Here is a 12079-nt window from a genome sequence, read left to right on the forward strand (position 1 = left end):
CCCCCGCTGGGATGGGTCCTCAGTCCTTTGTTCAGAGCTTCAGTTTGTAGCAAAGTTCCTCCAGAGGTACGAAGCAGGATTGAAGACAAGATGGAGATGAGGCATCAGCCTTATATAGTCTTTTCCAGGTGTAAGAACACCTCTTTGTTCTTACTGTGGAAAATTACAGCAAAATGGGGTCTGGAGTCACATGGGCCAGTCCCTGCATACTTTGCTGAGTTACAAGGCCTATCTGTCTTCTCTCAATGGGTCCATTGTATAGCTGATGGTCCTTAATGGGCCATCAAGCAGGCTAGGCAGAGCTAATCTCAGCTTGTCTGGGATGTCACCCAGCAGCATAGCATAAGTTTGCCATACAGACAGTATAGAGCCAATATTCATAACTTCAACTACAAAACTGATACACACATATAGACAGCATGATCATAACCAGTAAACCATAACCTTGTCCTAGACACCCCATTTGACCCCCTTTATACAAGATTTGGGTGCCACTACAGGACCTTGGTTGCAACAATGATCGATACGGTCCCAGTTTATGTCAATAACGTCACAGTTGCCCCAGAGTAGCCTGGGTCAGAGCCCAGTGGGAGGCCCTGGGCTCCCCCACCATCTGCTGCGCCCTTCCCCCCAAAAGGGCCGAAACCCTGACCACTAGGCAACATCCCCATGAGCGAAGGCCATCACGAGGCATCCATCTTCGAAAGTTTGCAGTGGATGCGGGAACAGAAAGGGGAGAGAGGATGAGGGTGGCTCTTGGGAAGAGGGAGAGAGGGAGCCTTATGGGAATCTGTTTACCGCCATCAACCCAAAGATCAGATCATTGATGCCTAGAATCTTCCCTGACATGTTGTAATTGATTACTTTGCATTTATCAACATTGAATTTCATCTGCCTTTTTGTTGCCCAGTCACTCAGTTTGGTGAGATCCCTTTGTCACACTTTGCACTCTCTTTTGGACTTAACTAACTTGAGTTGGTTTGTATCAGCTGCAAATGTTGCCACCTCACTGTTTACCCCTTTTTCCAGATCACTTAGGAGTATGTTGAACAGAACTGGTCCCAGTACAGAGCCCCGGGGGACACCACTATTTACCTCTCTCCATTCTGAAAACTGACCACTTAGTCAGACCCTTTCTTTCTTGCCTTTGAACCAGTTACATATCCCAGAGAGGACCTTCCATCTTATCCCATTTTGCTTCAGAGCCAAGGGAGGTCCCTTCTCAAATGTTTTCTGAAAATCTAAGTACACTATATCCACGGGATCACCTTTATCTACATGCTTGTTGACTCCCTCAAAGAATTCTAGTAAATTCGTGAGGCATGATTTCCCTTTACAAAAAACATGTTCACTCTTCCCCAACAAATTATGTTTATCTATGTGTCTAATAATTGTGCTCTTTATAATTTCACCCAATTTGCCTGGTACTGAAGTTAGCCTTAGTTGCCTGTAATTGCCAGGAGCATCTCTGGAGCCTTTTTTATGCATTGGTGTCATATTAGCTCTCCTCCAGGCATCTGGTGTGGAAGCTGATTTAAAGGACAGGTGACTTATTGCTGTTTAATTTATCAATTTGTTCCAAAACCAGTAAGGATACTGGTCCTTACTGAATAGTCAAGTCATGATCACTGGCCCCAGAGCAACCACGGACATCCAGTCCAGTGATCAGTTCATCTTTATCCAACACAAGGAGGCCCACAATAGAGTCACTCCTAGTTGGGCACAAAACTTTGCATTAGAAAAGTATCTATAATTTTTTTAAATGGCCAAGGACGATTTACTCCTGGCTACGTGAGACCGCCCCTGTCTGTCTCCCAGTAGGAAGTCCCCCGGGCTAACCTAATTTCTTCCCACAAGTCATAGACAGGTGCAAAAGGAGAAACATTTCCTGCTCTCTGGTTTGGATTCAGTGAATGGTGCCAGCCCCCCACCGGTTCATCTGCTGGGCTGTGTCAGTAGCAGCTTGATCCCTGTCCATTCGAGGTCCGGGGTTCTCAATAACCAAGAACGTAAAACAGGTAATGATGTGTCTAATGCAGGGGCTCTCAAACTTCATTGCACTCCGACCCCCTTCTGACAACAAAAATTACTACACGACCCCAGGAGGGGGGACCGAAGCCTGAGCCCTCCCGACCCTGGGTGTGGGGGGAAAGCCAAAGCCCAAATCCCCCTGTGACAATGCGGTTCTGGCGGAACCCAACTGAGAGTGCCAACTCAGGACAAATTGCTCAAATAGGGCAGTTACAGCCCAAGGCTGGGGTTTTTTCCACCTCTAAGGCAAACCAAACCAGCCAGACTAAGAGGACTTCAGTCTCACCCCACTGGCTAACCGCAAGTCTCACAAGCAATCTCCTTAGACACTCCAGTTTCCCAGTATTACCACCAGTACCACTCGTTATGGGGACAAATGGTTATGAAAACCAATACCCCAGTAAAAGAAAAAGGTTCTCCTGATCCCAAAGGACCAAGCCCCAGACCCAGGTCAATATACAAATCAGATCTTACCCACAAATCACGCTGTTGCCAATCCTTTAGAATCTAAAATCTAAAGGTTTATTCATAAAAGGAAAAAGATAGAGATGTGAGTTAGAATTGGTTAAATGGAATCAATTACATACAGTAATGGCAAAGTTCTTGGTTCAGGCTTGCAGCAGCGATGGAATAAACTGCAGGTTCAAATCAAGTCTCTGGAATACATCCCCCGCTGGGATGGGTCCTCAGTCCTTTGTTCAAAGCTTCAGCTTGTAGCAAAGTTCCTCCAGAGGTATGAAGCAGGATTGAAGACCAGATGGAGATGAGGCATCAGCCTTATATAGTCTTTTCCAGGTGTAAGAACCTCTTTGTTCTTACTGTGGAAAGTTACAGCAACATGGAGTCTGGAGTCACATGGGCCAGTCCCTGCATACTTTGCTGAGTTACAAGGCGTATCTGCCTTCTCTCAATGGGTCCATTGTATAGCTGATGGTCCTTAATGGGCCATCAAGCAGGCTAGGCAGAGCTAACACCAGTTTGTCTGGGATGTCACCCAGCAGCATAGCAGAAGTTTGAAATACAGACAGTATAGAGCCAATATTCATAACTTCAACTACAAAAGTGATACACACATATAGACAGCATAATCATAACCAGTAAACCATAACCTTGTCTTAGACACCCCATTTGACCCCCTTTATACAAGATTTGCGTGCCACTACAGGACCTTGGTTGCAACAATGATCTATATGGTCCCAGATTATATCAATAACGTCACACCCCCCACCCTGCGTGGGGAGGCCAAAATCGAAGCCCAAGGGCTTCAGCCCCAGACAAGGGGCTTGCAACCCGAGCTTGACTGCCTAGGGCTGAGGCCCTCAGGCTTTGGCTTCCCCCTCAGTCGGGGGGCTCGGACTTCAGCTTTGGCCCCAGACCCCAGCAAGTCTAAGCCAGCCCTGGTGACCCCATTACAATGGGGTTGTAACTCACTTTGGGGTCCTGACCCAGAGTTTGAGAACCACCTCCCTGCCCACCACTTTTTGTACCCTCTCTCCCCTACCTCAGTGGGCTGTAACCAGCGACATACCCATCGTCCCCCCGGGTTTCCCCATTTCCCCTCCCCAGGGAGAATTTCCATCTCCTCTTCCTTATTGCCCAGATTCCGCTGCCAAGAGCGGTGTTGCTTCCCTTCACGAGTGATATCCTGCAGGGCACATACACCACAGCACAGCATTCCCCTGCGTCCACACTGGTGTTCCTGGTTTACAGATAACCCATCCTGCAGTGAGAGACACCATCTCCCGTGTCCCTTTCTTCCCTCTACTGCAAGGTGCTGGGGGAGAAAGAGAACATGTCCCGAGGGCTGAGGCCCCATGGGATTGCTGGCGTTGCCGCATGCTCTCCAGGAACCCTCAAGCCTCTGCAGCATCAGAACAGCAGAGCCTGGATTGGAGCAAGGGAAAGGCCTGTTTTCCACAGAATCCTTCCCTCAGGCCTGGAGCATTTAGGGCAGAAATCCCTGTGGGAGTTAATGTTGCTCTAAAAAGAGCTGCCAAGCGGGGGGTGAAGCTTCTTGACAACACCACACAAAGGGATCTGTTTGTTGAGCTGCATAAAGCCCTGCACTGATTCTCGGAGAGGATTCCCCCGAGCAGTTGGGGGAGGCAGGACCTTATTCCTTACCTCCCGTGACAGGGCCGTGAGAGAGCTTGTAGGAAGCCAGAGACAGCTTTCTAGAGGGTTAATTCAGAAAGTCCCTGTGGAACCTAGGGGCTGCGGCCTACGGCAGGAAGGAGCCAGGTGGTGGTTGGAGAGACTCTAGGAGGAATGCTATGGGATGGCGCTCTGATCTCCTCTTCACTCTGCTTCTTCCCACCCCCACCTTTGGTGTAAGTGCATCACCTTCTCCTTAGTGCCTGTGGGCTGGAAAGCAGAGATGGAAGGAGAGAGGTTGCCCATTCAGCCCACGCACAGGGGGATCCATTGCAGCTCATGTCCTCCTGCTTGTCCCAGCCCAGAGCAATGCCTGTCACCGAGCCTGGACTCTGTGACTGCATTAGTTGCCAACAGGGGAGTGTGGCAGGAGAGGACACAGAACATGTCTACAAATCACTTTTTCTGGACTGCTGAGGTGGGGGGAGAGGCCAGGATCCATCTGGTGCTTTAGGACTCTGAGGACGCTCTGGGATCGGGAGCGAAGTCTCTAGAGCCTCGGGAGGTGCAAGTTTGGAGACATGTGGCTCCTACCTAGTCCAGCGTAACCTGCCGTGCTCCCCCACAAGAGCCATGGTAACAGGCAACACTGCCTCTCTCTTTCCTTGGCCACATGGATCGTGTCCTTTTTCTGGTGGCTAGTCCAGAAAAGGAGGACAAGAGCTCACTACTGCTACCACCTGAGGGAGTTGCTGGGTTGAGATCAGCTGGTAGAAGGAGGCAATAGCCCGAGAATCTGGGACTTCAAGCCCCTAGAGTGACCTCTTACCTTTATAGACCCCCCAGCCCCATACACAGCTATTTTAAAGTTGAGCCTGATAGTAAAGAGACCCCTTTTCAACCCTTCAGCACACAAGAGAGAGCCGGCAGCATTTGTCATTAACTATTTATTTCTCCTCTCCTGGCTCCCAAACTGCTTCTCCTCCCTACTGCCGCCAGCCACCTTCGAGTTCTCCCTCTTCTCTCCCCGGCTCTGCTCACTTGATTGCAGCAGCTCAGCGGATGGTCCAGCTTTACTCCTTCACTTCCACTCTTCTTCCCTTCTTTGGGTGGCTGCATTCGCCATTGAGCAGGCTGATGGAAATCCCTGAGTGCTCGGCCTAGGCCAGGGGTCTCCAACACGCGGCCTGCGGGGCTATTTCTCTAGGTAAGCGGCTCCAGGCCACAGCCCAATGCCATCCTGCACCCCAAACCCCTGCCGTGAGCCCCCTGCCTGGACCCCAACCCTCAGCCACACCTCGCACTCCCTCCTGCCCCCCCAACTCCCTGCCCTGAACCTCCTGCCTGCACCCCAACCCCCTGCTGCACCCCTCCAACTCCCTGCCCTGAACCTCCTGACTGCACCTCAACCCCCTTCTGCACCCCAACTCCCTGCCCTCAGCCTCCAGCCACATCCCACACCCTTTCTGCACCCCAACCTTCTGCCCTGAGCCCCCTGTCTGAACCCCAACCCTCTACCACACACTCCCTCCTGCACCCTAACTCCCTACCCTGAGCCCCCTGTCTGAACCCCTCACCCCTACTGCACCCCACACCCCAACCCCCTGCCCAGAGCCCCCTACTGCACCCTGCACCCCCTGCCTCACCCCTCCAACTCCCTGCCCTGAGACCCCTGCACCTCAACTCCCGCCCTGAGACCCTGCCACACCCCTCCTGCTCCCTCTGGGGGCAGGGCCTCGGGCAGCGAGGGGGGAGGGGTGTCAGTGATGCGGCCCTCGGGCCAATGAACTAGTCCTCATGCAGCCCTCGTGGTCATTTGAGTTTGAGACCCCTGGTCTAGGCTCACAGGCCCAGCAGCTAAAGCCAGGCCCCACTGAGAGCAGCGGGAGATTAGCCTGGATTGGCAGGAGTTGAGGCTTGGCCCATAGGGACCCCAGACACTGCCGCTGCTGCCACCTTCATGGTGAATCCTCCAACGCCTCGCCAAAGGGCTCTTCCACATTCTGCAAACCGGCCTCACGGGCTGACTGTCTAGGAGAACAGAAACTCTTTGTTAGAGCCGGAGAGGCTCTTGCCACGGCTCCCTGAGGGTCCCAGTCAAACACCTGCGAGTCTCTAGGAGGCTCTCAAGCAGTTCCGGGCTCAGGCACTTGTCACCCACTAGCAATGGTCTCTGACAGCGGCATTGCCAAGGGGAGCTCAGCAGATGGTCCCTTCTATGGCTTCCTGAGTGGGAGGGAGGTTGGTCTTGTCATTTAAGGCCTAGTGTCAGAGTCAGGGCTCCTGGGTTCTCTGACTTTGGAAATGGGTGGAGTCTAGCGGTTGGAGCTCGACTGGTATCAGTCCCACGCTTCCTTCCTGCCTCTGTCAGGGACGTCATGTGTGACCTTGCAGCCAGTTGCTTTCTATCCCTATGCCCCAGCGAACAGGGATAATACTGACCCACCTCAGAGGGGCTGGCAGGGGTCACCAGCGTCATGCCTCAAGTTGGAACGAGTTGTGCTATTCGTAGTGAAGGGCCCAGATTCAGTCCCCATGGATGCCCAGGGTGTCTGTATTGTGGCCCTGGTTTGACTCACCTAGCATTACAGGTTGCTTAGCCCGGTCCTGGCCAGGCGTGGTGCATCTGCTCCTGGCCCTCTCATCACACACAAGAACATGGCCCACCAAGGACAATCCATCAGCTCCCAGCTGTTCAGCTCCAGGGTGGATGGGGAGCCCTAGCCGGACCATAGAAAGACAGGGGGGTGTTCTTTGGTGGAAACTGCTGGAGCTCCAGCCTCTACTCCCACCTCCACCCCCATGCTGAGGGCTTCAAAAGTGGTGCCTGACCCCAGGTAAACAAAGTAGCTGAGCTGAGGCCAGGGTGGGACTGATCCTAAGAAAAGAGCAGATTTCTCCTCTGCTCTTGGGAGATTCCCCTAGGAAAAGCAGCTGGGGTGGGGCGATACAAGCACTACCCCTCAGCCCTTGAATAGCGGGCAACTGGGACTTTGGGAGCCAAGGGACTCGTGTATCTTCCTGGAGATCAGAAAGGGGCAATGGAGAAATTGTATCAAAGTCCATGTCACAGCTGGGTCAAGGGCAGCCAGACCTACTGGTCAGAGCCAGAGTCCACACTCACATGACAGGAGTGCGGAGTCAGCCGGGTCAGGATACTGGAAGATCAGCAGCAAAAGACAAACGTGCGATCACCACCACAACTCAGATGCCAGGAAATCAAGCCAGGGGAGCGGCAGCAGAACCAGGCAGCGCACGGTCCAGAACCGGGAGCAGGCCTGGTGTTCAGTCAGCTTCGTGTTCCTGCTGCTGTCTTACGCAGGGCCAGGGAGCTTTCCTGGGACTCCTCCAATAGGACCTCAGGAGTGGAGCCTCAAACTGGGGCTGAACTTCATGGGTCCGAGGTAAGCAATTTTCAGCAGGCTTCCAGGTGGAGGGTTGGAGTGTGGCTGCTCCCATGAACCCTGCAGACCTGGGTTGGAGACCCCTGGGTCGTGACAGTGAGTGATCTCTCCCCGCTCAAACCTCCTGCAGCAGGAAACCGTCTCCAGGATCCTGGACACCGCCTCTGAGAATAAAATGAGGATATCATGATGAGAAATAGGGCTCTGTACCAGGGCTGGAATCCAGGGACAGGGAAAGCTCCCAGCCAGGCTATGCATCGGGGATGCCATTTCTCCCCCAAGAGACCCACACGCCCCAAGAAGTAAATGGCTCTTACCTCCATGAGGGCCTGGGGTCTTCCATCTAAGCCTCTTTGAGAGCCGGCATTGCTGGGACGAGGTGACCTGTCCCCACTGCTCCCTGACGTGGCTCAGCTACAGGAAGCGCCCGTCTGGGAGGCTGTGCCAGATCCCAGGGCCTGGAAGACAGCTGGGAAGGAGGCTCCTATTCCTGTCACACCCAGAGACCCCATAGAAGGGCCAAGGGGAGACTAAAGGGCAGGAGGTGAAGCTAGCCCTGAGCCTCTGTCCCACCCCCACCTCCTCAAAAGTGGAGCTTTCCGAGCTCCAGTGGGGCTGTGGCCCTGACACAAGGGCTTTTCTGGACCATATGGGGCAGGGAGAGCTCTGCCTGGGCGCAGCGGGAATGAGGGGGGGTAGACAGAGGGGAGTGGGTGCAAAGGAAAGAGGTCCTGCCCCATATGAAGGAATTTGGGGGGCAGAGGGAAGAACCCTGCTCCACAGAGAGGGGAGAGAGTTTCTGTGAGTGCCAGGGGGCTCCATTTCCCCTTCTCGCTCTCCCAATCAGAGGGAGGCCACTCCAGCTGGCCCAGTCTGGTCCTGACCACAGTCTGCAGGGTAGCAGTGGGCCCACAATAGGGCTGGGCGGTTTTGACGGGGTTGGGACTCACCAGCATGGCGCCTCCCGCTGGTCGCTCTGGGAATTAGCTCAGTCCCTGGGGAACGCCCTCTGCTGGCAGCGTCCCATCCGTCTCTTGTCCTCCGTTGGCATCTGGAGCCGCGTTGCTCACTGCCTCCAGCAGTGTCCACTAGTCCATCCTCACCCCATTCCAGGGGCGGGGGTTAGCAACAGTCCTTGCACCTGCCTCGGTGGCCAACCGCAACCCCCAAAGTCTAGCCCCTTGTCTCAAGGACCGGTTACAATTTGTCTCGGCCACCGGATGGCCAGATGCAGTACTGCCCAGCCCGAGATGCTGGTCTCCTGTTCTGGAGACAGACCTTCTCCCATGAAATTCTGGGACAGACTACCTTCTGCTCTCCTGGGCAGCCATTATATAGGGCCTAGCCTAGCCCTGATTGGCTGGCTCTAATCTCGGCCCTGATTGGCTCTCAGTAGGCCCTTCCCTGATTGGCTGACGGCTTGCACAGCCATTCTGGCCTACTCTAGTTCCCTCTCACATGGGGGTGGGGCAGCCGTCCCACCACAAACCCTCCCCCTTAAAAAATGCTCACGGGGGAGGGGAGGAAAGGGGTCCCTATCACCCCAGCTTCCTTCGTAGTGGGGCCTGCAGGGCATCCCTTTCCTCTCGCAGGCCCTCCAAAGTCTGGAGCCAGCTGCTTCCCACCTGTAGGGTCTGGGTTCCCACTGTAGAACGCCCTGGTCCTACGTGGGTTCCTACTTCTCTTTGGGTTCCCACATGGGCCCTCCTGGCTCCTATGTGGGTTCCCTCATTTCGGTGGGGCCTCTCTGCCCCAGCCCCTTTCTCTCTAGGGGCCTCCGTCTTCACCACCTCTTCTCTGTGGCTGGTCTCTGACCGAGCCCTTGTCTCAGACACTCCCCCTTTCTGCCTCAGGGGGCAGTGCCTCTTTAAATGTCCCCATTGGTGGCAATGGAAGCACTTTCTGGGTCTTCCCCCTGGCACATCCCTACTCCTGCTTGTTGGGGCCCTAGCCCTTCCTTCTGGGCTGGCCCAGGCCTTGGGAGTCCTGTAGGGGCACTCTCTCTTCAGGTGCCCTGGCTCCCCACAGACCCAACAAGCTGGGGGCCCCCCTGTTACTCTCACAGGGGGTGCCTTTTCTGGGTGGGGCCTCTCTGCCCCCTCCCAGGAGGGACACTCCCTCCTTTAGTGTCCCTGTCACCTACAGGCGAAGTAGTTCAGCGTTCCTGGCCTCTCGCCCTCGGTGCCGGATCTCTTGTTTGGTCTGGGTGCCGACCTCCACAGCAGCCAGAACAACTCCCGCTGCTGTTCGGCAAGCCAAGCCACCCAGGCCCTCCAATAGAAGTCTCTTTTCTCCACCATTTTGGTCTCTCCATGTGGCACAATCTGCCTAGTCCGCTTGACGGTGTCCTTCTTCAGGCCACTTCCCTCCAGCAGTGCCCCCTAATCCATCCTCATCTCCTTCCGGCGGGAAGTAGGTTAGCAACAGTCCTTGCACCTGCCTCAGTGGCCAACCAAAACCCGCAAAGTCTAGCCCCTTGTCTCAAGGGCCGGATGCAGTTTGACTCAGCCATCGTATGGCCAGCTGCAGTACAAGAGGGAACGGGGGGACCCAGGCCCACCAACTATCCTGGGTCCAAACCCAGGGATCCTCTAGTGGCAGTCTCCCTGCTCTCCCCTTGTCCAACTGTCCCTGGGCCACTTCTCCTCTGGGCCCTCTAGGCCCTTTCTATCAGGGCCCGCAGTCTGGCAGGTCTTGGGCCGGAGCTGTAGTATGCTCCCTTGAGCCTGCCCAGCACTGCTCTTTCGGAGATGCTGGTCTCCTGCTCTGAAGACAGACCTTCTCCTATCAAGGTTTGGGGGATACTGCCTGCTGTTCGCCTGGGCAGCCTTTATATAGGGCCTAGCTTAGCCCTGATTGGCTGGCTCTAATCTCGGCCCTGATTGGCTCTCAGTTGACCATTCTCTGATTGGCTACCAGCCTCTGGAGCCGCTCTGGCCTACTCTAGCGCCCTCTTGCATGGGGGTGGAGCAGCCGCCCCACCTCAGCGATCAGCTGTCGCAACCAGGCTGCGGCCTGGGCTGCGGGGCTGGCTCCAGGCACCAGCGGAGGAAGCACATGCCTGGGGCGGCATTCCGTCCATTCTTGGGGCAGCACAGGCCGGGCGACTTTTTTGGTTTTTTGCACTTCAGCTGTTCGGGCGGCGGCAGTCCGAGCGTTGTTGTTGGTTTTTTTTCTGCTTCGGCAGTTCGGGTGGCAGCAGTCCAAGTTGTTGGGGGGTTTTTTTGGTTTTCTTTTTGCTCGCTTTGGCAGTCCGAGCGTTGTTGCATTTTTTTTTTTTGCTTGGGGCAGCAAAAATGGTAGAGCCGGCGCTGCTGGGCTGAGGTCGCTCAAGTGGTCAGCCCCTCAACACATTGTATCGGGGGTGGCTCAGGCCTGGGCGGGGCCCAAGCACCCCACAAACAACCAGACTTCAAGGGCGGGCCCTGGCCTGGGTGGAACCCTGGCAGCCAGCAAACAGACAGACTTGACAGGGCTGGCTCTAGCCTGGGCGGGGCCCCGGTGGCCAGCCAACAAACAGTTCCTGTCCTGGGCTAGAGCCTCCTTGCACCATGTAGGGGGTCAGCCACCCGGGGTGGGGTGGCAGGGGGACGCGGTCCCACCCTCCTCCCCCGCGTCCCAGCCCAAGGCGCTGGCAGGGGCAGGATTGGTTGCCCCTGCGTCGGCGGGGATCCAGCCTCAACACGCCGACTGAGCCGCGCCGGGCTCTGCAGCCAGCAGCTCCCGGGCTGCCCCTGGGCTACTTCCTGCCTCCCCGGGGTTTGGTACCTGCGGCCTGCAGGCCTCTTCCGGCTCCCTGGGGTAAACCGCAGCGGGTACTCCGGGCCAGTCCTCGTCCATGTCTGGGGTTAGGGTTAGGGGACTCTGGAGAACAGGCCAAGTGTCCTCCTCTGTTGCAGGCTGTTCCCCAACTGTGGTCAAGGGCCGGCCTTTTATATTTCCGACCCCACGCCCCGGTCCTTATGGCGAGGGGGGCGGGGCGATATAGGCTCTGCCCTCCAAGGGGCGTGTAGAGGGGCCCTCGCTCTCCCGCTCGGAGGGAGGCCGCTCAGTTTCAACAGAGTCTACCAGAGGCCCTGGTGGCCAGCCAACAGGCGAGGGGGGTGGGGCGATATAGGCTCTGCCATCCAAGGGGCGTGTAGAGGGGCCCTCGCTCTCCTGCTCGGAGGGAGGCCGCTCAGTTGAAACAGAGTCTACCAGAGGCCCCGGTGGCCAGCCAACAGGCAAGGGGGGTGGGGCGATATAGGCTCTGCCCTCCAAGGGGTGTGTAGAGGGGCCCTCGCTCTCCTGCTCGGAGGGAGGCCGCTCAGTCTCACTACACTCCACGTTTAGAGGGAGCAGGAGTTGCTGGTGGCCTTGGAGGCAGAATTCCTGCAGCGCCTCCGGCACTTGGCGCAAGTGCCGGATGATGTGAAGTTCGTTCATTATTTTGACCGTGACGACCTCGTGCTGCAAGGGAACGAGGACCTGTCAGAGACTCAGATGCCCCCGTGGAATCGGGGAATTAAGGGCCCCTGGGACCAGCAGCAATTCCACCCAGCACCCGCGCA

General features: G+C 55.9%; 1 long non-coding RNA gene across 1 annotated transcript; it reads right to left on the reverse strand.

Annotated features, from left to right (window-relative positions):
- Positions 1 to 7051: 7051 nt before the first annotated feature.
- LOC135978926 (uncharacterized) lies at positions 7052 to 10718 on the reverse strand. The gene is made up of 3 exons (XR_010596266.1): positions 8480 to 10718; positions 7847 to 8019; positions 7052 to 7693 (listed from the first exon to the last, which is right to left on the reverse strand). It is a non-coding gene; the product is annotated as an uncharacterized LOC135978926 (long non-coding RNA).
- Positions 10719 to 12079: the final 1361 nt, after the last annotated feature.

The sequence above is a fragment of the Chrysemys picta genome, unplaced genomic scaffold, assembly GCF_011386835.1.
Source record: "Chrysemys picta bellii isolate R12L10 unplaced genomic scaffold, ASM1138683v2 scaf544, whole genome shotgun sequence".
Lineage (NCBI taxonomy): Eukaryota > Metazoa > Chordata > Testudines > Emydidae > Chrysemys > Chrysemys picta.